Below are 27,630 nucleotides of genomic sequence, written 5' to 3' on the forward strand. Positions count from 1 at the left end.
TTCACTTATTCATAAAGGATAAAAACTCCTTTTTTCCTTGTTCTTAGAAGCTTTTACAAACTGCCAAAGTCAACTTGGGACCAGGGTAGAAAAGATTTATGCAAAAAATCTTAATAAAATTCATTTGGATCTATTTACAAGACGAAATCTACTTGGCAGATATTTTTTAAGAACCCACTTAGGAAAGCAGAAAATACATAAACCAAGTTAAAAAGAAAAAAAAAAAAGCATGGTGCTGTTCCCCACACATCATCCTACTTAATGGTGCTTTAAATTTAGCTGTGAACTTCTCTAAATCAACCTGAGAAAAAAAAACACATAGTCACTGCACTAATGCCCAGTGCATGGGCTGGGAGATGGCTGGCACTGCCCCAGTGAAAACTGTTGACAGTAATTGTTCCTGCAGGTCTGAAACTGAAAAGTGCTGCAGCTTGAGGTGGGATGTCTGCTTTTCCATCTCCCCACTGTCTTCTCTGTGCCTGTGCTACCTGAGCTCAGGTTCTCCCAGGACTCTGCACATGCCATACCTCAGCAGCTTGAATCCCATTCAGGTTTGAGATGTCTGCAAATCTCAGATGCCCTCAAAGCAGGCAAAGCCAGGTCCCTTGTAGGAAAGGGCCCACCTTATCCGCCCAAGATGTAGATGAGGTAGGATAGACATGGGCCATATGCAATGTCCTTTCTGAGTGTACTTTCAAGGCCAAGCTCACCTGGGGTTTCCTCTCAGGCCACCCAGGGCTAGCCTCGAATGCAGGCAAATAGCATGGACAGGTGCCCAAAATGGCCTTGAGTCAGTTCAGCTCAGCACTGTAAATGAAGCCAGGTAGGTAGGGAAGGCAGGAGACTGCCTGTCTCCCTTGTCAACTCGCTTCACCTCCAGCCTTGCGCATCCAGGAGCTCTGTCTCAGCCCTCTATCAGGCCAGGCCCATGACAGCTCTGTGCTTCTCTCCTACCTTCTGGTTCCTTTAATCAAGCAGACAGCAACAATTTACAAGCAATCACCAGGAAAACCCCTCAGTCAGTTTTGGGCAATGTTTTCCATTGTTTCAGGCTGTCCTGCTCTGTAAATGATGTTAAACTGCTTATTCCAGTCGGTGTGAAAGACGGGTGGATGCTGTGCCCATTAGCCCCGCAGCTGCAGCTATGCCAGAGGCATGCTTCATGGAAGGCATTAATATCTTTTAAACTAAGTACATTTTTTTCTACTGACATTTTCTTTAATGTTTTTAAGCTCTAGAACTAACTAACTAACTTCCTTCCTTCCTCCTTTAGTGCATATTAGCCTTTCCCTGCCAGATCTCCAGCTGGAATACATTTGGCCTCCCAAGCCCAATTCATTAAATGATGTGAACATGTGCATTCAGTTAAACAGGTTATTCACATGATGCCTGCAGATGAATGTTTGGCTTGTGTAGGTCTTCAGTTGCAATTCAGAGGAGGACATGCCCAAGTCCAACCTGTTCACCAATATACCTGTGAAACAATGCGTGCCCCAAACAAGCTTTTCTGAAATAGGAAACAGCCAACATCCCAGGCACCTTTTCAATTACCGCCTGATATTGTGGAACATAAACATTACTGAATAACATCACTCCTTTAAACATGGAACAGTAATGTTTGAGTAACTGGAGCATAAATATAGTTCACCTCAGGCAAGAGATAAATTACATTAATAAAGTGTGGTAGTGTTCTGTAATTAGTTTGATTAGGCATGACAGAAGACGGTATTGTTCAGAAAAGCTCCATTTCCTGAAGTAAGGAATTGTTGCTGTAGATCCCAATCTCTGGTTTTTGTTTTGTTTTGCTTTGTTTTGTTTTAAATAGGTTCATTAATTGCTAGGCTCTTGCTTCAAAGAGGATTTCACAGAACAGGCAAACATGGGGTCATTAGCAGAAGCTGATGCTGCCACACTTGTCATTTGGTGTCCATGACTCGTTTCCCTCTTGTTCTTGGATTCAGTTGTGCTCCTCTCCAAATGGATCCTACAGATCTTCGTGCTCAGGGGGGTTTCAACAGCTGCACCCTCCATCCCATCAACCTCTTCCAGCCATGTGGGGAGATAGCCAGACTACGGCCAGCTGCCCACAGTCCCTCTTTTACAAGTCCGTTTCTAATATACAGAGAGAGAAAATTAGAAAACAGTTTTATTACCCATCAAGGTAAACCAAACCTTCAGAAGACTCTGCCAAGTCACCATGCCAATACTCCGTAAGACACAAACTTCAGACATGGCTCCCATCTTCTCTGTTGTATGTTACTTATTTATTTACTAGATTTACTGTGCCATTAGACTCAGCAAGACCTGCTGTGCTGCTCATGCTATGCAAATGCTTGAAACTGTGAAGTGTCAGGTCTGGAGGATCTGTTTAACAGTAGCCTTGTGGCACCAGACCTGCTGGAGAGGCTTTGCTCAGGCCCTGAACCCATTTCTGTCTCGGTCAGGTCCTTGCACCATGCTCCCCACTGCAGCCCTGCCCTTCGAAAAACTATGTACAGGTTCCTAATTCACTGACACACTTGAATAAATTCCAAAACATACCTTTAGGTACCGAAATATTTCTGTGTATCTGACTACTAGGGTATGATGCTTGCCTTCAGAAATCAGTGCAAATTCTTCCTTTGATTTTGCTGTAAGAAGAATCATATTCTTTCTGAACTCAGCAGCTTGTTTTCTATTGACATACAAGAACGTATATATTGTAGCTAAAATTTAAAAATGATCAGCGTATGGTTCCAGAACAGCTCGTGTCCCCAGGCAGGAGAGAGCTGGTCCTGCCAGAATACGGACACCTTGCTGTCACACCAAACCGTAGTTTTGTTAAGTCAGTCAGCTCTGCTAAGGTGGATAAGGTGGTCTTTCCTGTCCATTGATCACACAAATCCAATTTGGAGACTTTTATTCTCTACATGACAGTTACAGGAAACAGACCTGATTAAATATTTCTGTTCTGATCAAAAAGCATCTCACAGGCAATCCTGTGACTGCAAACTAAATCCCTCCCCAGAGCTCAGCCACACGCTCTGCCTGATGGGCTGTGCTTAGCTATGCTTCTTCCAGACCTGTGAAACAACGTGCTCTGACACCAATGCACAACGTGTTTTGAGCTTTAGGAACAGAGACATATTCACCTTCACACTCTCATCCTTGAGATCCAGCAAAGATTGTTTACAATCAAAGGACACTCAAGGTTTTCACATCTTTCCTGAAGTACATACATCCACTCTTGCGCATCTCCCCTTAATGCCTTCCAGTTAAAATGCTGACTGAGTACTTTATTAATGCCCAAACAGCCAGATGTCAAGGCTCCATGTGCTATTTATCAAGCAGCACCAAAGACTGTACTAACAAGTCTGATGATATTGAATTTGATTTACATTTCAAGTGCAACCTGTTCCCTACAGGAACGCTCTGTTACAGGTCTTTTCGTGGCATGGGAACAATAACTGACTGTACACATTTCTTGAAGCTATGCCAATGACTATTTATTTGTTGTGTTTGTGACTGCTCAGTAGCGGAGATTATGGCCTTGATGTTGCTCTCAGTTGAACAATCGGGGATTAACTCCTGTGAAATCAGTGCAGTTACCCCGGCATTACATTTGAAATCAGAATCGGCATTAGCATAGCTGAATAGTTACAGTCAAGTAAATGATGGCAAAACACATAGGCTTTGCTGTTTTCTCCAAAACACTGTAGTGTAGACCCTTTTGGACCAGTACAACTCGAAATACTGTTCCCACTGGTGCCAGCTGACACCATTACACTTTGTCTGGTCCAGAGCCTGGTAGCTCAAAGGTAACCAGAAGCACAGTGAACTTCCCAGGGTGATCACAAATTTCAGAGTACATTCTTGTTTCTGCTGGTCCACGTCTGCGACACGGTTAGCCCACTGCTGCGCTGCCCCCGACCAAATGGTCTGACAAGTCTGACAGTCTTCAGCTCAAATCACTTCTCTTGTCCTTCAGCTCCTCTTACAATATCATGACCTCTTTCCATCTCACTGTGGAACATCCAAAATGCTCCATGACACAGTTATTAGGTGGATTTGAAAGAAAATTCCCCTGAGAAAATTAACCTTTGAAAAAGTTCCTATTGGAAAATTTTAGAGTTCCCAATGGGAACAGGGACAGCAGGAGGAAAGCAGTTTTCATGTTTGCCTAAAGTGTTAAATAAGCTTTCGATTCCAAGCTAAGTGATACATTTTCATTAACGGGGACACAATTTAAATGATTTCTTTTTATTCTAAAAAGATGATTGTTTTCCTTCCAGAATACCTTGTTTTAATTGGTTTTTCTAAAATTACATTTTTAGGCACAGACAAAAATAACAGCCCCCAAAACTCTATTTTCAAAAAAAAACCCTCATCGGATTCCTTTTAAGCTGGCAATACTTATGACTTGTATTGAAAGAACAAGCAATAAAGGCACTTTCTGCCTCTCCCTTGCTACCCTTTAAAACAATCTGTCCACCAATCCAATTGTTCCATCTGTTTCCAAAACAAAATTGCATTTTACTACTAGGATATTCTCTATCCAAATGCTGAACAGCTTGTAGCTAAGTATTAATCCATAAAAACCTGAAAACAATATCTTATTAATTCACAAAAATCAATATTTCAGTACACATTTTGGAGCCAGTTCATTACAGTTAAGCCCAAATTTATATGATGGTCAATGGCAAACTGTCCAAAATGTATCTGTTTACCTATAATGAGACAAACTGGTTGCTAAACCTCATTCCGCCAAAAACAAGCTCTGTGACAGTACTTTGGTTCAGGGAAAAAGAAGAAGTGATCTTACAGTGTATGGAATCCTGGTACACTAGTTATTTCTTCTTTAACAGAGAATAACACAGGTATTCTTCGGTTTTCTTGTTCTTCTTCCCCTGTGGCCAGGCTATTTAAAAAAAAAAGACCAAGCTTTGTACCTCTTCCAATGACAATTCTTCACGAGGGCTGTCTGTCAACTCAAATATCCTTGAAAAGGATGCAGCATCAGAACAGACTTAGTTGCATCAGTCTGGGTGTCCCATCGCATTCCTTTGAATACTGAACCCTATAAAGGCTGATTTTCCCAAATAAGTGTAATATCTTCAAAAATACCTGGGGGGGGGGGGGGGAACCAAACTTTCAGAGCTCTTACGGTGGTGTTTTTACAATGCCCAAATGCAACAGCCACTGATACTGATGAGAATTCTTCCACTGGTTTCAGTACATATCTGATCTGAGATCCTAAAAGTAAATGAAGCCTAAAATTCCCAGAAATAGAACTCTATTGTCATCCAACAAATACATATGTCTGTACATAGATATGTATGTATGCATGTATATATGTGTATATATGATAAATGATTATATTTCATTTGCCAATAATGGAAAAAGTTTATATATTTATTTATGTATATAAGCTTTTTCATTACTGACAACTATAGTCTGACCATTTTTCACATGGTGAGGTCAGGCTCTAGATTTTCCTTCCCTTTCTCCCTAGTTCCCAGAATGAAAGTGGCTCATGAATCCTGAAGGTTAAATACAAATAACTTGCGTTACCACTCAGAGAAGACATGTGGTTAATTGCTGTCTGCCTTTATTGTTAATTGCTGAACAACAGCGTACTGGCACACCTACCACAGGCTTCCGAAGATGAACAAACACAGCATATGCCCTAATTGTTTGTGTTCTCTTTACATCACTTTTTCTTCCAAAACAACATGGGTAAAATTCACAGATCCTGTCCCATAATCTCATTTCCCATACGCGAAACACTTTAGTTCCTCTGGCTGGTAACTCTTGTGTTACGCCAAGTCAGAGAAGAGTCAGGCCGAACAGAAAGACTTCAAAGCAGTCCCAGTAAATCAAGTCATCTGCTCTTCAAGACCAAGGTTTCCTCTTCACGCCTTTCCCATGCACAAGCTGGGTTAATTCCACTTCTGCTTCCATTGAAAGCACTGTGCTGGTGTTCCTTTCAACACCAGAGTATGATATGATCATATCAGACATAACCTGCACCAAAAGAAACCCACAGAATGGAAAAAAAAAAAAAGATTTAACCACTCACCATAGAGTGGTTTAGGGAGGTGGAGTAGTTCCATCATTTGACCAAGCATTCCTTTCCGGTTTAAGTCCCTTGGAAAGCGGAAATTTTCCGCTGAGGAAAGCGGTCACCCTGCTCCACTGTGCTGGTGTTCACAGCCCTCCCAGGCTCCCTGGGCCCTTGCCAGCCCTTCTACCCTTAGATACCTTAGGGTATCTAAGAGATTTCTCATTGCTGTCAAGAAAGAAAAAAGACAGGTCAGTCAGGCCCCCAGGACAAGGACCCCCAGCAGCATATTTTTTTTCTGTGAGACTGAGTCTGGCTAGCCATGAAGGCAAATCTCCCCTTTTGAAATAAATATTGATCATGCAAGGAATTGTCCTCTAACATGTAGCGCTTTAGCCCTCCTGCAAACAGTAAATGCCTCAGTAGCCCCAGCCTCTGAATATGCAAATGCAATTTGATTCACAAGATGAGATGCATTGTCAAAGGATCTGTGAGAAAGAGGACTGGACAGATTAGATACAACACATTTCTCATATCAAATCAATGGATTCAGACAGGAAAATAGCATAAGTATTTGCTGGGATGATATACCATCTGCGTGGTGTTTCTCTTGAGTTCCCATACCACATTCTTGTTAACTCCCCCATTGCTATCCTTCACAGACACTTTATTTTTTTCTCCCTGTCCCATGACATTAACCAAGTTCTGCTGGAGAGCAACTGTTTCTTTTCATTGAATTTAATTTTCTCTCTGTAGAAACAGACTAGCAAGAACCATATTTCCCGGCCTATTCTTGGCCATGCCATGTTCCTGACACTCAGGCTGAAAAACCTAGAAGGCAACAACCTTGCCAAAAAATTCAAGTTGGCATGCAAAGGAGATAAAATAAGTAACAGGAGTGATTAAGGAGCTGTAGGTGCTACTTTACAAGGAAAGACTGAAAAAACTACATTTGTATAACCAGGCTGAATGATAATTAAATCAGCAGGTCTACAGGCTATTGAAGCATTAAAGACCAAATCTCCAAAGATCTGTAAATCAAAAGGATTTGGGCACCTGAATTCCTCTGAGAAGCCAGGTGAACAGGCCAGAATATTCGCCCTCCCCCCAGTCTTTTGAGGAGAACTTTTTATTTCAACATCTCATCACTGAAAACAGCAGAGTTAGTGGAAATTTAAATAACTCCCTACTTGTTAGGGAAAAAGCAACAGAATTACAGCTGAAGAAATTAGAGGGTATTTAGGGTGATCTACAGAAATGTTGCCAAATAATGGGGTAAAACTGAAAGAAAAAAGTCAAAGTATAAAGTGAGAGTCTCGTACTTGCAGATCAGTGGCAATGGAGGAAAGATTAATAGTGGAAAATGAAAGCATCAGCTACTGACGCATTGAAAGTGGAGTGGCCAAAAGATGAGTGAGAAGAGTGTTGCCCTAGCAAGTGAATGAATATCTAATTCATATTTTGCATTTATTAACCACTGTATCACTCAGGAAATTAGAAGCTTAACATTTCTTTAGAGATAGGAAAGAAGGAAGGAGGAAAGAGAGGAAAGGATGTAAGGAAACCCTAGAAAACCAACAGTCGAGAGCACATGTATCAGGTATGGAAGGCAAAGATTCAGATCCCCACTCTGCACTGCACAGAGCCTTGCTCCCTTGTGGGAGAGTTTCATAGGTCTCACCTCCTCATTTTCCTTTAGAAAAAATGAAACACTGGACCTTGCAGTTCTTTACAGAGCAGAATTCCTGGTTCCTGGCCAGTCCTATCTCGCAGTCTAGCTAGCTTGCAAAGTTGGCAAGCGTCAGTATTTCCACTGCCCAGATGGAGGCACAGAGGGGGGTACCCTGATTGACCAAGGTCACCCAGCAGGCCAACAGCAGAGCCAGCAAGAGGTCCCAAGTCTCCAGAGTCCTGCTGTGAGCCATCCGGCCTCTTCTTACTGGCTGTTTCCATTCCTGATATCCATCACTTGTTACAGATGTCATTAAAATCCAAATAAAACACAACAAATACTTATTATTAATTTCCAAAAAAATATACAGGGCAGTTTTTTCCATTGATTCCTGGCAGATTCTTTCTTGAAATTTGCCAGATTGTTACGAAAACAAATGTGTATAAATTAGCAATATATGACATGACATGTATGAGAACATTCACTCACTTTAATCATTCCCACAAGCATTTTGTCATTTTTCTGTCAGTCCTGTTGATAGGAAAGGAAACCACTTTGCAATTTTAATCTCTTTTCCCAGAGCACATTTTATTTTTAAAGTTAGCTGATGTAAAGCTAACGTATTGGAAACAGGGGAGGTTGGTGAGAAACAGGGAAGAGCTCTCTTTGTTTCTCTCTACTTCAGAGTGAATAAACATCCATTGGCACTTTTGCAGGCATCTCACTCCTCCCCCCCCATCTCCTCACCTCCTTAAAATATGCAAAGACATTTTCTCTTTGAACCTTTCTAAAAAGAAAAAGGACAGATAATTCAAGTCAATCCTCTTGATTAATCAAAAAATTTTCAACAACAGCCACCGGCTTCCTCTGCATGACCTTGATGTCAGGCTCAAAACTGCGCAACTGTATTCTCACATTTTCAAAACCAGACCACGTCAAAGGCATCTACACATTGCCTGTGTCTTTGTTTTCTGGCCCAAGTCAAATGAAGAATAGAGGCACAGAAGAAACAAACGGTGAGCTCAACAGTTGGTGATGAGCACCATGGCCACACCATCCTCCCTGCCCAACCCCAGGGAAGTTTGTTGCCACATTTGGATTTGAATTTCTCATGTACTTTCTTGCACACTACAAAGCAAGCCTGGAGCTCTGCACAGCATAGCTAGGGATAATCAAAAACAACATGATGAATTTATGACAAAAATGATGCAATGATGCAATATGATACATTGCAATAATATGACTATTACCTTGCTGTCTGCTGTCCTGGTTTCAGCTGGGATAGTCAATTTTCTTCCTAGTAGCTGGTGTAGTGCTGTGGTTTGGATTTAGTATGAGAATAATGTTGATAACACGCTGATGGTTTAGTTGTTGCTAAGTAGTGCTTACACTAAATCAAGGACTTTTCAGCTTTTCATGTTCTACCGGCTGAGAAGGCTGGAGGTGCACAAGAAGCTGGGAGGGGGCACAGCCAGGACAGCTGACCCAGACTGGCCAAAGGGCTATTCCATACCGTATGACGTCATGCTCAGTATAGAAACTGGGGGAAAGCTGGCCGGGGGGGCGCTGCCTGGGGAGTGGCTGGGCATCGGTCAGTGGATGGTGAACAATTGCATCGTGCATCACTTGCTTTGTATACTCTTCTATTATTTATTATTTTATTATTATTACTACTACTATTTTATTTTATTTCAATTATTAAACTGTTCTTATCTCAACCCACAAGTTTTATCACTTTTACTCTTCCAGTTCTCTCCCCCATCCCACCAGGGGCGAGAGTGAGCAAGTGGCTGTGTGGTGCTTAGTCGCCAGCTGGGGTTGAACCATGACAATTGCACAGAAAGAAACAAGAATGGCTGGGAAAATATAAAAGGATAAGAGACCATTATTTGCTTGACATGAACTGAGTAAGATATCACAAGAAAGGAAGGGATGAGGAACTTCACCTTGTGCCCCAGAAGTCAGTACAACTCCCAGCAGCTGCAGTAGATGTTGAATGGGGCAGCAAGTGAAGAGTGAAGCATTGATGACTTTTGCTTAATTGAGCCCAAAAAGCTAGTGTGGTCTTTCAGAGGGACAACCATGAGTCTGGGTCCATGAGATATGGAATTAACTCTTCAGAAAGGGATACTTCCATGTAACATGTCCAAAACACATTTTATAAACTAGAAAGACAACCAGCTCTTGTGAATGCAGATGTTTAGCCACCCCCCAAATCAGAGGCATCTAATAAAAATCTGCATATCAGTTTAGATCACATTTCTTGGCTAGAACCCATTTCCTATGAATATAAAGTGTGGTTTTGTGCCTATTGTTTTATCTTTTTCATGCCTCTCAGACCTAGCTATTATCCATCTTGCCAATAGCTATTTATTACTTTGTGATTATAGGCAAAGTAGGTAATGACCTATTAAATCACAAACCAACACTTATTATCACCAAAACCAAACACCAATTGCTAGAAAAGAATCACTAAATTTCATATGTGGTTAAGAGTTTACTTTTTTTGCAGCCAAGATAATAGATGGTCGTTGCAAACATTTTTCCCAGGAAGCTGGCGGTTGGAGTAAGTACCCTATAGCTCACGTTTAAACTGTAAACAGAGGAATTGTTCTTGATACATATTCAGGGCACAGAGTTATGCCCAGGGTAGCAGAAAACAATAGCAAATATATTTTAGGTTTTATCTTACAATGTGCTCTAAAAAAGTGTTGGCATTTGTCAATATGCTACTTTCTCCCTTTGAACAGCTAGAGGTGGATTATGCAGACAGGTACAAGACAGGTGACACACGCAACCCTCCTCCAGTCATTTTAAATTCTCCCCCAAAACCAGGCATGACTGCCCTGAATGAGGACCAGATCCAGCATAGATATGGGCACATTCTTCCACTTGCAGCAGGAGAAACAGAGAGGCAAAAAGGGGTGCCAAACCTTAGCACCACCTTTCCAAGGAAATGCTCCTTTTACCAAACGAGACCCAAGTGTCAGCCTGCATCATCACTTGCACACTTATGTTTTTGTGATTCTGGATGTATTATTAGTATTGGCTTTGAAATGCACACAAAACCATACAGTGGCAGAAACGAGCCCTAGCAAGGAAACGGCAAGAAACAAACATAATAGATATTTAGATCAGGTATAAAACAACTGTATGTATTCTACATGAGATACTATATTTAACTGCTAATGAAATAACTACCCAAGAGTCTTTGCTAGCCAGAGGCTAAAAAATCTTACTTGGAAAGAATTCAAAATCAAGTCCAAATAAAAAAAAAAAAAAAGTGTAGTTAAGTTTGACATGCTTACATGAAAGACTTTTGTGATAAGCAACGGTAAGTCTTCTGCCAAGACCTGACAGACTGCCAAAAGGTCGTGTTTATAAAGGTTGCAAGCAAATCACTGGCTCAGGTCTCCATCCAGAAACCAGTGAAGTTGAAAAAAACTCTTTGTAATGTTCAGTTACTTTCCCCACTCCCAAATAGCAACCAGTGTCGCAAAAAAGTATTTGTTAAGCAAAACAGGAAAACACCAGTGCAGTAGATAAAGCCATCATATAATACCTGTGCATAATACTTAGTTCCTGAAGTATAATTAAAACTATTTCACAGTATCTCCTCCAGCAGGGTGACTCCTAAGACAGCTGGTTGCTGTCGTCTTTTTGCAATACCACCATACTCACAGGTCAGGATTCAGTCAGCAGTAAAGCCCAGTTCAAGTCACCGCTGATTTGGCACAAGCTGCATCTCTGCTGCCAGGCAAATCTCTCCCCACTCCACCCGTGCTCGACCTCCCCGTGGCAGGCTTCCTCCCCTCTACTTTCTCAGCAAAAACACGTGAGCCCCCTTCAGAGTTACTTTCTGCTTTCCAGCTTAAGGAAGCTCTTCCAAATTCTGTCTCAGCCTTCTCTTTTTTCAGGCTCAAACTTTTGCATCCTGGAAGTCATTGCCTGGCTACATTTAGGGAGATACTAAGCACACTTGGGCATAATAAATCACACACTGGTACTATGAGGAACTTTTCATTATAACATGCCCCCTTTTTAGCAGAAATTTATCTCAAAGGAAAAAAACCAAAAAACAAACAAAACCAAAACATGAAAAATGTGATGTTTCAGCCCCTTTGGGCCCTTGCATTTATCTTTCCTTCCCTCCACCAGAGTGTTTTGCCTGTTTTGGGATCCTCTTGCCTCTGAAAATCCAGCTCTAGGAAGGGAGTCATGGGGTTTTATTTTGCTTGAGACTGCAGTGCCCAGGCGTGTGCAGCCTAAGACATAAAAGCAATCGAGCATTATTCCTGGCCATTTTTGATCTGGTTCTGCTGCTGTGGCAGCATGAGATTTGAAGTCATTTCTTATGCTCACTAAAAAAGCTGAATCCTCAGCTGATATGAGCAGGCATAGCTCTGCTTTGACTTCAGCACAAGATGTCTGATGAAAATATGTCTCGATAGCATTGGAACCCAAAGTCAGGTGTCCCTGTGTGACCCCACATACATTCATGTAGAGAGAAGGGTAAACAATACATTTTCCTCAAATATGTTACTCATTTCTCTTCCAAGAATAGCCCCTATAGACTATCAATAAAATGGCTTTTTCAGAAGCAGTTAATTGTAAAATGGAACACAGAGATCCAGAAAATCTCCAAGGTATCAGCAGAAAACAATGATGAGAGACCTCAGCCCAAGAAAGCACATAAAACATGCTAGTTACAGCATGTGGCAAGTCCTGTTGACTTCTTTCTAAAGAGACCAAAGGCTCTTAGATTCCAGGAAATTATTTGCTGTTATGGGTTTGCTAATACTGATGTGAAATTGGGGTGCTTTGGCCTTCGCCTGTGCAAGATGTAATGGAAAGCTTAACAGTCCTTTTTTTCTAGAGCCAACTGCTTGTTTTTCTTCCCCCCATTACAGGCACTTTCAAAAATGAAGACCTAGAAGAAATGTGTAGTGAGGGTTCCCAAAATCCTGCAGCTGAGAGAAAAGTGCAAGGGAATTATTACTGTTTCTATTTATTTATTTGTCTTGAAATACTGCCCAGAATGTCATGACAGGATAGGATGCAGGATCTCTGCAGAGAATAATTCACAGCCTAAACAAAAAGACCAGCCAAATGCCTCACTGGGTGCTCACATCATGCCAGCCACTTCTTAGATACTATCAGCCCAGATGCCATAGCCAACTCGCAATAAACACTGATCTTTTCCTTTTCTTTGTTCCCTCCCGCTGCTTTGCGTTAAAGCCCATGCACTGGAAGAGACACAGCGGAGACTGGAAAGAAAGTCAGACTGGTGACGCCTAGATACGCAGGCTTTCCGGCCACGAAGCAGAGGCACTCCTTAAACAATTCTGCATTTGCAGGACTGTCCTGGCAGTTCTTTTCTGTCTTCCTTGGCAAAGAGTTGGAGAATCCTTCTTCCCAGCCAAAGTTACATGGAACCTGCGCTTGCCATAGAGCAAAGAAACATAAAAAGTATATTGTCCATTTTAAATGGGCTATATAATATTCTCTGCACAAAAATAGTCTTTAGCATAAAGGAAAAGACCTTTACTGGTCACATAGATACTGTTTACAACATGTCTTGGTAAATTTTTTCCTCTCACTAAAATAGGAAATATGTTGCGAGCTCAACAAAAGAACTGGAGAACGTTTACCTCCACCCTGCAAAGCAATCTCCCTTTTTGCTTGTTGTTGGCTGTAAGTTCTGTTAGGTGATTCATTGGGACTTTTTTTGATAAAAGTATTTGCCAGGACACTTTAAAAATCTATTAGATTTTGAACAGTACTCACAGAACCTATCCAACTGAGAAACAATCCACAGAAACAGTTGTTCTGCAGAGTCCAAATTCGAAGGCCATGGTATTTTGTCTTATAATTTCTTAAGGAAAATTGTAGATGAAGAAAGTATGCTGGGGAAAAATCTGTATGAAGCCATAGGAGCTCAAGTCTTTTGAACTCCAACATATATTTGCAGGTCAGTGACTGAGAAGTATCCATTAGCTCCAAACATACCTCATAAATTTCTTTAACAGAAAACACGTGCTTGGAAGGTAATGCATTATGTTAGTGTCTAGTTCTTTCAATTTCAGAAGAAGGAGTTTCTATAATTATACCCTCTCTAGCCTAGGGATCTATACACTACTGTATAGCACATGCTCTCTTATACCTAAACGTTCTAGATAGATGGCCCAAGTTGCTCACTAATTGGGTGTATGCTGCATCATCACTCGTGAGGAGTGAGGGGCACTGCACAAAATTTGCAGTCCAGTAGCAGGTGACAGCTCTGCTAGCAGTTGCATTTGTTTCTACAGTTTCTCCCACCAGGTGAGAGCTGGTCTTCAGGATATAGCCCTATAGCTTTCTTGCACAATGGCTGTGTAAGAGGAATCCCATTCTGGCCAGGCACAGGGCTCTTCATATCTCCCTGTCCCACTTGCATTACCTTTACCAGCTGAGGAGGCTCCAAAGACAGCATTCACCTATGGAATACAGACCTGCTACAGCCAAGTTTTGGGGCAGTCAGGGATCTGGCCAGAGGTGTGGGCTTCCTTTTCATTGTGTAGGCTCAAGTTTTGCCCTGACGTGCTTTCAGGAAACATCTAGGACAAGATTGAGACCAGAGAGCTGAGAAGAGCTTTGCAGTCCCACAGGTTAGACACAGATTGAGGTAACATTTTCCAAAGTATTTACATTGATGCAGCCTGCTTTCAGAAACCTTCTTCCGAAATCTAAAGAAGAATTCTAAAAAAAAAAAACAACAGAACCCCAAAACTCGAGGACCCTCACCCACAAAAAAACCCCACCTATTTCAGTCCTTACCTGGCCAGTGTATAGCTACACCTCTCTGTAGGTCTGGCACCACCAACTAGGAGCAGTGCCTTGTTGCAGACCCAGTCCACCCCTCTCAACACCCTCAGTGTTGCTTGAAACTACCCAGTACCTGCAGAATCCAACTTGCAAATCCAAGGGTACCAAATTCCCTATAAAAATACCTTCTTTTTCCTTTTTGGAGTTTTTTTTTCAGCTGAGGCAATTATTTTTTGTCATAAATAAGAACTGCCAGCTGTGAAAAACGTTCAGTTCGCTGTTCTAAAAATGCTTTATAATTGTTTCTCTCTACAGCAAAGAATTTTATAACTACTCTGTGGTGCATCCAGCCAATCAGGGGATGTAGTGGAAGGAGTACTGATAAGGCTATCTATCACTGTCACTCAAAAGGACTGGAGCCCCCAGAGTGCACTCACTAAGTAGAAAGTGTGGCATTTCCAGCACAGTGGCAAATCTCTTAGGATTACACTGCAGATGAGGATGCTCAAGAAATACCATCACATAGCATGAAAATATGGTATCCAACATGTTAAAATCACGCCCTTACCAGATCTAGGATGCGGTTCTTTGCTTTTAAACTGTCATTCCAAAAAGAGCATGTAGTCATCATGTGAAAAAACAAAAGAGTGTCTTTGGTAATTAATGCCTAGGACAGAGTTGAGAATGAACAGCAAGGCTGAAGACGACATTACTCTTGCAGATGGTATTGCCTGCAGATGAAGGCTGCAAGAAAGCAGCAAGGTGACTAAGAAAATAACTCTTACTTTAAGTAACTTTCTTGCAGTGTCTGACACAGAGCTGGGAAGATGAGCTGCTCAAAACTCACTTGTTAAACAATTCACATGAATTCAGACAGATTTTCATTTCCAAGAGTTTCACATTTCCAGATTTTCCCTTTTATATTTATAGTTCCAACAATCCTAAAATGAAAAGAAAAAAGTCTTAGTTTAAGTGGGTGGGGCTCAGTAACCAGGAGAAGTGATGTTTCATTCACCTTTTGAGCCTCCTCTGAGGTTTGAACTTTTGGGGAAAGCCCAAAATGGGGAAAGATTTGGAAAAATGAGCACTAATGAGTGGCTTCACATTGTTCAATCTACAAAACAGAAAGCCAATGGGGTAGGTTGATAATCTTTCTATACATTAAATGTTATTATAAAAGGATGATGAGTTCCAGGTTATTCTCCGCCCTAGTGGTTGAGGAAGCAGCAAGGAAGGATAAGAAAAAAAATGTGCTTTATTAGCAGCAAAGATTCTTTTTGGATACTAAGAAAAAAAAATTTCTTAAGGTGGTATGGGATTAAGATATGCTGCCTTTGGATGTGCAAAAAAACCCCTTCGCTGCAGTTGCTGAGAACAGTTAAACTGTGATATGTCTTGGGAGCTGTGTGGGCTGACTTGATCGTTCCTCGGAGCAGCACCTTGAGCTGGAAACTCTCTGGAGGCTCTCTCCAGCCTTTCACTCCCAGCTTTCTATGTGATACCCTGATGCAACATCGAGCGGAAACATTAATTCTGCCTTCCTGTGGCCAGAGTTACAGTGGTAAACATCTGACCGAGGAACTGAGAGAAAAAAGTCTTCACACCAAATGAGAGTATGGACGACAAAGGCGGCCTTCAGGCCAGGGCCTGGGCAATGAGGGAACAATCTCATAAATGTTTACAGCAAATCCAGCTGTAAAAAGTAGCCCACAGTCTGAGCAGAGGCAATATATCTTTGAGGGACAGGATTTCTGCAGGAATTAGTACCGCCATGTAGAAAGGCATAGCTTCTGCTTAGTAAAATGAAATGATTTCAAATGATGTCATGATTCCCACAGCCATATTTCGGTGGTTACACAAATGGTTACTTACACTTATTAGGAAAATGGTAGCTGAGGACGTAGACTGAGTGTTTCTAACGCTGGGTCTCACTGTGCTGTCAATAAAATCAAAATACCTCCAAGGGGAGAAGAGCTAGACCAGTGCAGCAGAGCAATTCAGCAGCAAACAGGTTGATTTTTCTCTCCCTTGGCAGCAGGAGTTTCAAGCACTCACTTCACTGTCACTGCAGCAGCTGCCTTCGGTGTCTCACCGCCTGGAAGTCCTGCTTCTTTCTCACAGAGCACCATGTTCATGCAAGTAGCTGCTGACATTTGGTCTTCCTTCTCCCCCAAGAAAGGAGAATGGATGTCAGTGCTTCTCTGCTTGATTGCCAAGAGGCAGTTGGCTGTCATTGTTCCTCCTTATTGCTGAGCTCTTCTTCTCCTGCCCAAACCTCTCGGCTCTTGTAGTCTATTCTGGTTTTGAGAAAACAAAAGCAGGAAGCAATCCCTCCCTCATACCAGGTAGCAGAGTCATGGTACTGCTAAACTAACTGTATCTTCTCACAAAGCTTTGGGATGAAAGAAATACTAATTAGTCATTTTAACATGACTATAGGGAGAGCTGGATGAGAGCCAGTATTTTCCAAAGCGACTTGTGTCCTTAGATGTTCCCAGGTTTGCAAAATATTAACAGCTCCATTTTCAGAAAGCCATGGGAACTCATACTTTGGGGAGAATACGTTAGGATGTGTGTCTGAATGTCAGAGGCCATCTCAAAACTGAGCACTCAAATGCAGAGTTATTCTTAAGTCTCTGCAATATAAGCAATAAGCGGTAAGTTGAGAAACTTCAGGTGGTAGAGCTATACTCCAGGAGGGAGCGGCTGGCACTCCCTGCAGCCCTCCAGCAGCTTTGCCGCAGGGTAAGGTGCATGATGTATGTGCACTGTTACTAATCAGTGGCAGGGCTTCAGCTTTGAAATGCTCATCAAACAGTTTAACACCTCAATGGAGTAGCATAATGCAATTCATTTTGAAGGTGCTCTATTCCCATTCAAAATGATGGCTGGGCCATGTTTATAGGGAGATTGCATTTCAAAAGCACATGCTTTCCAGACACAGAGAAAACGTAAATTCTGTGTCGGATGCTAACTCTCAAGATGGGTAATTTGGCTCCAAGCTAGCATCAGGCATGAGGATACATTAGAGCCTACAGGAGAGCTCAGCACAGTACCTATAAAGGCAGGTCAGGCTGTGAACATTCATGCTCTTTCTCCCTCACTGCATTTCTGCTCCATCCACTCTGCAGGCCTCTTGCCCTGTGCACAGCTGAACGCCATTTGGCTGCCAGAAGCGTCACACACAAAAAGAGCACTTACATAGCAGTGATTTATGCCCAGTGTTCCCAGCTGTGGAGATCACACAAAGGTACTGACAATATAGTATCAGCTAAATAGGATGCAAAGGGGTATTTCAGCAACGATAACACAAACCATGGTGAAAGAGAGGCACACACAGAAACACGTCCCCTTGCTGGGAAACCACAGAACATGAAGAAAATAGGTTAGATATGTCCAATGCAGGGAAAACGTCTTAGTGATATCTCAGTTTCGCTCCATTGGCAGCCACCTGGTGATTTGACCACATCACTCTTCCTCTTCATCCCGTAAGGTCCCCGTGCACAGGTACCTCATTTCAACACCTTCAACGCTCTGTTCACCTCTGCCTCTCCAGGCCTATCCTCTCTTGCTAGGCTTCAGGCTGACCACATATCTCTTCGCTCTAAGGACAGTCTTGCTGTCACAGAGTCCCCACCCCCTTTTGTACAGCTTTTTTAAGCTTATCCTCAAGTTCACCCTTGTGTCCACACTGAGGGCCTCTCTGGAGAATCGTTTCAGCCACAAAGAGACAAGAATTGCATACAAATTGTTCTTTGCTATTCCTTTTCTGCTAATCTCTGCCTGACTCTGCTCTGGGCTCCTTCAGACCACCCCCAAGCCCCTGAGTCAGTTCAGACCATACTCTGGTTCCCACCACACCTCCAGCTGCCACCTCCACAAGTTCTTATCCCACCTCACCTTTCCTCCCCTCCTGCATCTTAATAGCACACATGGCCACAGTTTGTTATCCACAATGTCACCTAAGGGGGCTGCTGTTTTGGGAGAAAATAACAAAAAAAGAAAACTAACCAGAACTGTAGAGGCAATGTGGGCATAGACAATGAGAAAAAGTGCAAATAATGACAGGAATGTACAAATACTTTTTTGATGCAAAATGTATGTGGAAAGGAAAACATCTAAACTGAGCATTTGCGCGTTAACAAGGTAGTTGCTGTGTTTGAGGCTGGGTTACTTGTTGCAGAGGCCTCTCTGTAAGAGTTCCCACAGTTAAGACATATAAATTCTCATAGCCTAATTTCCAGCGGTGCCCATCACCTCTCATTGGTTTAACAGCTTCAGGGGGAGCTCAGCCATACTCAGTAAATGCCTGGCTTTCAGAGAGGCCATCTATTTCTTGTTTTGTAGACTGTAATTTGAATCCACAGCCTTTTGAAGGCTCAGAGGGCTAAAATTTGCACTGTCAGACAGGTGCAATTAGCCCCAGCTGCACCCTCAATTCATTTACAAGTTTGAAGTCATGGACCTGTGTAATTTCTAGTGCAAAACTGAGCTTGGGGGGGGGGGGGGGGGGGCGGGGGAAGTTATTTCAGAAAATTATTGTTAAGAAATAGAATTTGCTTGTAACATAAAGGAATCAACCATCTTGAGTGATGGGACAGGGAAATCAAACATCACTGTGCAGTCAAACCTACCCAGCAAACAGCTAGGACAGTCCTTACATGCATTGACAGACCTTTCTTAAACATATACGTGCACAGAACTACACGGCTGATGCTAAAAACTGATGCAAACAATGCTATTACTCCACAGTAATGCCCTCTGCAGGGGCCAAGCTCACCTTGTATACTGCCTACACAACCCAGGATCAATCTTAGTCTGTTCCTGACCTCTCTCTGTCTGCTGGTAGCAAGCATCAAACTACTTACTTACCCTTAAACCAAGACAGTAGTGTAAGCTGGGCAAAATGAAAACTGAATTAATAGCATACTCATGCTTTGTAAATTTGGATTGAATTCAGCAAGTACTTGAATCAAAGAGGGAGAAACACTGAAAAAGCCTACTGGTCTTACTTTATATTTTCAAGATTCATTACTGATATTACATTTCACAGAAATTTTGTTCAGCTTTTTCAAAGCAAAAATTAAAAGGCTTAGATCACTTGAAAATAAAATTAGCTATTCATTTCCAGCTGAATAAAACATCTGGGTTGGAGTGATGTTGCGTTTTCTTTCACAGGAAAGACAAAACTACCTGCATTTCCCCCAGAATTCATTTTCTTATTGCTCTCCTCATAAGAGGCGATCTCATGATAATAGCATTCCCTGCCTTTCAAGGAACCTCATGCCCGTGCTGGTATGTTCAGGTTTTGAGGCCAGGAATCCAAATCTTGGTCTATGTTCTACAAATGGGTGCACAAAAGCCTGTATGTGTATGACAGAAGATTACAGCTACCCTCTGCTCTGCTACCTGTGAGGAGTGAAAGGGGAGATGCAGGTCCATGTGCAGCTTAGATCTACTAATATCTTTTCTGCAATTTGTTTTGTGAATCAAGTCATTTCACCAGATCCCTTCATCATCTGCAAACAATGGATCCTATCACATTGTCTTACTCGTATTAAAATCAACTGGTTATATTTCCATTATGAAAAAAAGCTTTCCCACAGTCTATTACAGCTGCTCTTGGAAGGTTTTTATTCCTGTATCAAAGCACTCAAAGTATTATTTACATTGTTATGATTTAGTATATCTTGGATACAGGTGCCCACAACTTTCTAAGATGGCAGAATGATTGTAATGTTATGAAGATGAATGGGATGATATTAGTGACCCCTATGATACACAGCACTTTTGAAGGAATAGTGCACAAAAAAGGCAACCAATCCCATTTTTGTAAGTGTAGAAAGACATACAGGAGCAGAGATAGAGCAGTACTGCGGTATAGGATGGGTGCGAGTATGTGGAATGAAAAGCATGGAGACATCTCACGTGATCGTTGTAACACCACGCAGTTCATTGCTGGGTAGCCCAGAGGGTGGGAGAGGTTCACCCATCTTCCCAGCACTGATTCATATCAATTTTAGTGTTAAAAGGGACTAGAATGGTCACTGGTTTCTCCACCTTGCATATGACAGAATTTCACCCAGTAAGTCCTTCACCAGACACGTAACTTCTGAGTGAAGCTGATCTTATTTTCAGAAAAGGCATCCAGTTTTGATTTAAAGACTTCACATGACAACGAATCCAGCACAATCCAAGGTAAATTGTTCAAATGATTAATTCTCCTTGCAGCAAAACCGTACACCTATTTCTAGGCATAATACATCTATTCCTTCTTCACTGGTTTTCTAGTAGCAAGGGGAGATGCTTCTACTGGTGGAATAGCTTTTTGACAAAGAAAACTTTCTCAAGGCCATCGATATTACAGTCTACTTACTCATCAATAGAATGGGAATTGCCTTTTCCTACAGCTTGGTGCCTGCAGAGCTGAATCGGAGCTGATGGGCACTTCTTTTGTGAACTGACCCTGGTGTGGCCATCATTCATACATTGCAGGGGGGAAAGGGAGAGGATGTGGGGACAGAGCAGGAGGCAGAGCTGCCCACCGAGGAGGCCCAGCATCACAGCTCCTTGGAGAGGGAGATGAGGATGGGACACCGAACCAGCAAAACCACCTGCCTTGCTTAGGACAGGAGCACCTGAGCTGTTTATCACAGCATCCCCACTGCCCACACAGTTCAAGTTTTGTGGCTTGACCAGGAGCAGATTCAAACACAAACAATAGGAAGGGTAGTCAGGGGGCTGGACAACCTCTTAGCCTTGCCTCCATGACAGGACATAAAACATCAACCTGCACAGTGCTAATGTAAAGGCTACAGTCAAGAAATCTGCCCCTCTTCGTCCCAGGATCAAGCAAAGAGAGTTCAGAGACAAGCCAACAATGTTGCACTACCAAGCATTAAGGATGGATGAAAGCTCAAAACTTTTCCATCTTGACAACAGCAGTGATTTACAACAGCACAGAAGCTCTGTAGAACAACTTAAAGCAAGGCTCCAAGGAGCCAAGATTAGTTACCAGACAGTACAAAATAGGAGTAATCAATTTTGTTCAGCCTGGACTCAAGTTCTGCAACTTTCCTGAGGATCTAAAGAAACACAAAGGTGTTTGAACATCATTTTTTTTAGCTATTAAAGAGAAGATGATCCAAAAACTCAGGAAAAAAAACACTGCTTGGCTTATATTTGGCTCTTTGGGATGTATAAACAAAATTTAAATAAATAGGGGTTGAGATAAATGAGAATGCAGTTAAGATTTTTCTGTTTCTCCTGGGGCTACTTTTGCCACACTTACTACCATTAAGTAGGACCTTGCTCCTTAAACAGTTCACTGTGAACAGCAAGATTATTCAGAGAAAAAACACTTTATACAAGAGCCTAGATCAGACTGCAGGAAAAGAAAAGGCAGGATTTGAATAAAAGGCTGCTTTAGGCAATTGGACTTCAGCTGTGCTGAACTATACCCTTGGTTTCTCACTGCTCAACGTGTCTTCTTAGCTGCATATTGTCTCATCTTATCTTCAGTAGGTGAGCCAGAAACAATGGGAAGAAGCAAACTGAAGCAAACAATGAGCGATGAAGAGGGCTTTGAACAGGAAGGGGGTTGTAGTTGTGTTTTTTAAATAAAATGCTTTCACAGAAAGGTTTAACAAAATTTACCTAGGTTGTAATACCCTGATAGATTAAAGGCTTAGGCACATTTGCAAAACGGAAATGAATCCTGTGTTTAATCATTGTACTATAATATTCATTAATATTGCAACAGCTTTGAATTATACAATTACACAAATATTTTGCCTTCTATGATTTGATTCAGTAATCTCATTTATTTTAGATTTTATTAGCTGTTTGCTTCAAATTCAGTCAGTCAGATACACATTTGGTTTGCAGCAGAATAGGAAGAATTATTTCTTCATCCTAATGGGAAGAACAGAGCCAGCTCTCATATCTCAGTGCTGCTCTGGAGACGAAGTGTCTTCTCCCTGGAGCACTGTTCCTCTCACACAGGGAGGTAAGTTGATCTCCTACCTTTCCCTAATTTTCTTGAAGTAGAGGAAATGTACTGGATAAATAACTGGTGTTTTTTGCTTGTGGAAGTCTTCCTCAAGGGCCTTACTGCTCCCTTCCCTCATCGCTGCACCTATTGCTGTAACACAGCTGACAATTCCTATCCTCTCCATTGGGCATCTCCCTGACTTCTAAACGTTTCCCCTTCTTTCCTCCCATACTACAGTACAGATTGAAGAAGGGGGACTGATAAGGTATCTGCTGCTGAGTCTACTGAGACCCGCAAAACAGCACATAACTAACTGCTTAGACTGTTTATACTATTGCTGTTTATATGCAGGGTGAAAAAGGAGGATACCTCAAAGTTAGAGATTTGTTCAGTCCAAGCTTTGGAGGATTTTTGATTAACTGTGCAAAAGTTATATACCCGTTCCTCCCCATCCTCCCCTAATACACAGGGATTAACCAGTTTAGCTTATTATTTTAGATTAACAGAACAAGTGAACAAAAAAGACCAAAATGAAAGTCCCCATGAGAAGACCTCCACAAACACAGGAGTACCTGATCTGGGAAGCAATTTGCTTTAGCAATAAATTATGCGATAAATATACAATATTGAAGTGTGTCTGTAAAAGCAATGGTTCAATTCCCTTGTCTACTGCGTAGGCATCACCAATTTAGAGATGACTTGAGCATTTGGAGCCAAAGATAACTAGGTATAATCCTTCTACGGTCTTAACTGAATCTGTAAACAGATAAGGTAAAGCCTTAAAGGATCTCTCAAGCAGGTCAACCTACACAGACATGCACACACACAAGCACATACATACACAGACACACGTTCTCCATTCCAAAGGTTCAGAGTATTTTGTTAGCTGGACGTAGGATTAAAGAAGAAATTTAAGTCCCCCAAAGCCTTTCCCTGAAAGTGAACATGTGATAACAGTTTAAATTGAATCATCAAAAGCAGTGAAAGTTGAGACTGAGAACAACAACAAAATGAGTACTGCAGATTCACATGAGTAATGATTCACATGATTAATTCTTTTTAGGAGTTAAAAAAAAAGGATAAAGCAGGATTACTGCAGCCAGCCTTAGGCTTTGAGGGACTTTGAAGGCCCACAGGGGAAGAGACACATTTCCAAGGCAGAGGGCTTCCTTCCAACTTGAAAGGCAGAGGGAGGAAAATAAGAAATAGTAACAGGTGTGATCTTCGAGTGCATTGAAAACTGAAAATCTTCTTTCCATATTCATTACAGAAGAATAAACCTGGAGTCACAATATGATATAACCACACAATTAATAAGATCTGCAATCCAGTACTTCATGGGCTGAAAAAAATAAAACAGCTCTTCCAATGGCATGTTGGCAAAAGAGGGTCAGGCACATAAAATAACCGAGAAATACCAAGTATCCGGTTGTGAAATAAATCCCTGATATGTATAAAATAAGGATCTTATTTAAAAAATAGCTTATACACATTTAAAAAAATATCAGCTTGTTAAACCACTCACAAAGATGGGATCTCAAAAGAAGCATTTCCACTTGCTGCGAAGTCTAAGAGAATTGAAGATTTTAGACCTATGTTTAGACCGCATCTATCAAAGGCCTCTCAAAAGAATAATGTAAATTAAATATATTAATTTATACCAGATTACTTAAAACTACATTACACCGTTGGAAAGTTCATCTAAATAAAAACGGTCTTAATTAATTTTCTTAACTCACTTTGGAAATAGATTGAGAAACTGAAATCAGGATACTTTTCAACAGAGTCTGTAGAGGAATCTGATCCAAACTTTCAAGCCCCTATAGGTATTTCTAATTCATAATAATGATGTATTTTCCTAAAATAGCTAGGATATATACCTCAGCCTCCCACACACACTCACAAGTAGATAGCGTGGATGTCAACTAGAGTGTAAAACTCCTTGCCACCAACTGCTCTGTCCTGTGTAATGGAGAAGGTACTGTGCGAGGGCTGACCCTGCTCCAAACGCTGCTGGCACCAGACACCCCGCCGTGCTAAACTGCTAGCAGCCTGCAGCGTTCGTTCTCGGCTCACATTTCTGGTCTGCTCGAAGTACCTGGGTCACCTACCTATTGCAAACCAGTTTCAGGAAGCTGCCACGTAACAGGTCATCCAACCTGAATTGTTTAGGCCACCTGCAACAGCAGCTTTGCTTCTCACCTCCATCAGCTTCTCCCATTGCAGAAACAGCACCTTTCAGAAAAACTGCAGACACATGGAGTAAACTTAATCCACTTCCTAAGGGAAATTAAAATCTCAAGGAAGGCTTGGAAATACAGCAGTGGCTGTCAATGATATCTCAATTGTTATTAATGGAAGGCTATACCACTATGGAACTTTTCTTCTCCCTTTTTCCCTGTTAAGGTGGTATTCAAACCTGCTCCCAGCACAGGCTTGTGTGCTGCAAAGTTGTAGTTTGGAGAGTAGCAAAGGATTCAACAATTTCCCTACCACTGAGGGAGTTTAAGCTGCCTTTGGATGCAGTTTTAGCTACCCCCAGGAATATGGCTTACTTGACCAGCTTGGCAGTCCATAACAGCCTCTCTTAGGTTCACAGTGTGGCACTGAAAGGAAGACTACTGCTTCCAGCTTTTCCCTGCTGCTGCCAATCTTTTCTGATGGCCTCCAAACTAAGGCCAGTACAGCAAGGATGCTGGGCACCTCTTATTTAAAATCCCCACTCACCTTGGGAGGTGGTCCACTTCTCCCTAGCCCTCAGAACCGTGGGACAGATCAGGCATGCTGCTGCAAGTGTCATCCCCTGTGAGCAAGTCCTTTCCCTTTGAATGAAAATAATTTATAAATATGTAAGTGCACGGCATTTATCTGAAATGCGGACAAACACAAACAATTGCTGCAAGGTCACTTGGATGAGAATGAGTAATATTTTGCATCACCTCTTCTCACTGAGTATCATTAAAAAATGGTTATTACTGCCTTTGCAGACCAATTTTAAATGGTTCAATTCTATTGGTTTTGTACATAGAACATCGCATGTTGAATTATAAATTACACCGAGATCAGCAAAGAACTATTTCTTGAAGTTCAAGTTTCATCTTTTTTTACTTGCAGACCTGAAGTCACTTTAAGTCAGGGAATATCTTCATATCATATGTGGGGACCTCAGTCACTGCTTCAAGGCAGTGAAAAAGACCCCAGTACACATCTATGGCTTGAGGGCACCACCTCCACCAGTGATGCAGCGCCTTAAGATGAGTCTCTTTATGCACAAGAAGTGTTGGCCGCGGCTGAATGAGAATCAGGCCTATTAATTAATTTTGTCAGTGAAACAAAGCTGCAAAGTTGTTGATGCATTTAAGTCTGCAAATTTTGTATCTTTGCCTTACCAGTACACATCTACAGGGTATTTCCTCTATTGAAGCTCCTTTCCTGGTCCGGTTGCCATAGTATCTGAGCACCTCCGAAAGCAGTTACCCTCGCGGCCCTCCGAGTGCTATTACCTGCACTTTATATCTGGGAAACAGGGTACAGGGAGGCTAAATGACTTGTTCAAAGTCATGCAGGACATGTTTGAGTTCCAGATTGCTAACATCAGCCTGGACAATCCCTCCTTCACGTTAGCTGCTCTTTATATAGTATTATCCAGCCATTCTCAGCTAAGTGAGTCTTACAAAGACACGGAGCAAGGCATGCATGAAAAGAAAATGACTGTGCAATAGAGGTAGGGGGTTGACACTAACGGATATTTGAACTACAAAACCAAAACCAAATTAAAATTAAAGCTCCCTTATTTAATTTCTAATTGTCGTGTGACGCTGTGCAATCATTTTTAAACCACCGGCATCTTCCTTTTATGTGAGACAAGTGGAGGAAAAAATGGGCTGAATCCAAGTCTTTGTTTGGCTTTATTATGTGCAATTCCTTTTTAGCATTCTGAGCATTTAACCTTGAAAAATAGTGTTGTTTTGCTGCTGTGTTTTCTGATTGTTAGTCTCAAGGCATCTCAGTGGCATCTTTATAAATCTGCTGTATCTGGTAAATATTTCTTGTGGTCCAGTGCTGAAGACTGAAAAACCCAGATCACTTTTAGCTGTCAGGCAATTAATGTAATCCAAAGGAAATGAAAGGTATGTGCAACTGGGACTGCTTTTAATAACAGAGGGTTCCTGACTCATGCTTCTAAGGGGAACAAGGGGAAAAATCAATAAAATAAAGCATAGAGAGGGCATTGGAAAAAATCTTGAGACTCTGAATGGCATTTCATTGCAGATTATGTGACAACTAATATTTTAAGAGAAAATATGATAAATGTATTTATTAATCACCTGTTTCAAAAGACAGCCATTGTAGAGTTACACAGGGCTGCATCATCTCACATCATCAGTTCCTAATTTTCCTCTTTCAGGTCTCTCCTTTGTTTTAGGTAAAGTCAAATACAGGAAAGAGGTATTTGTGTTTAGGGATGCAATGTCAGTATTGATGGCTGTGTTCTTCACCAAAATACAAGGGGACAGACTGAGCTAAGCCAGTGAGATACAAAGGTAGTAGGCATAGGATCAATAAACTGTGTACATGAGCCAAGACCTGAAACAAGTTCCAGGCTCTTCATGGGCACGGGGATGCTACTGCAAACAGAACGCAGGAGCAGGGATTTTAGCGTTTACCCAAGTGGTGTTGCTGTCAGCGGCAGCAACTGCCCAGCAGGTACCACTAAAGTCCATGGGAGCAGCCAAGTATTCAGCACTTCGAAAGTCAGCCCAAAGCGTGCAGTAGGGATTTGGGAACCTAACTGCAGGTCCTATCGACTTAGTAACCTTTTTGTTTGGTCAATAACCATTCCCAGTGCCACAAAAAACATGGAAAAGGAGTGAGTTCAAAAGACTATTTGGCATGGGGCGGTCCAACACGCCGGCAGTTTGGAGGTGAGTAAAGCAAGGGGCTGGGGGGGGGATATTACTGCTCTGGCGAAAAAAGGGCAAAACACGGGAGGATACAGGAGCGAATCTTCCAGCCTCAACAGTTGCTCTGAACAGACCTGGGAGTGCCAGTGCCCGTGTTAACAGGACACAGAACCTCTTCTGTGGATTTTCCATGCACCTTCACACCCCCAGTCCTGGT

At 41.9% G+C, this 27,630-nt stretch overlaps 1 long non-coding RNA gene across 2 annotated transcripts in view; it reads right to left on the reverse strand.

The window, feature by feature from the left end:
- Nucleotides 1-5,704: 5,704 nt before the first annotated feature.
- LOC148052021 (uncharacterized) overlaps nt 5,705-27,630 on the reverse strand; it is a 53,877-nt gene continuing 31,951 nt past the window's right edge. Inside the window, exons 3-5 of one of the 2 annotated variants that reach the window (XR_015699316.1) lie at nt 25,237-25,331; nt 6,059-6,268; nt 5,705-5,962 (exon numbers count right to left, since the gene is read on the reverse strand). This is a non-coding gene — a long non-coding RNA (uncharacterized LOC148052021). Of the gene's footprint in view, nt 6,269-25,236; nt 25,332-27,630 lie in introns of both variants that reach the window. The other variant, XR_015699315.1, reaches the window with a different exon arrangement.

The sequence above is a fragment of the Nipponia nippon genome, unplaced genomic scaffold (genome assembly GCF_047370975.1).
Source record: "Nipponia nippon isolate SJK-2023a ecotype South Korea unplaced genomic scaffold, ASM4737097v1 scaffold_5, whole genome shotgun sequence".
Taxonomy (NCBI): Eukaryota; Metazoa; Chordata; class Aves; order Pelecaniformes; family Threskiornithidae; genus Nipponia; species Nipponia nippon.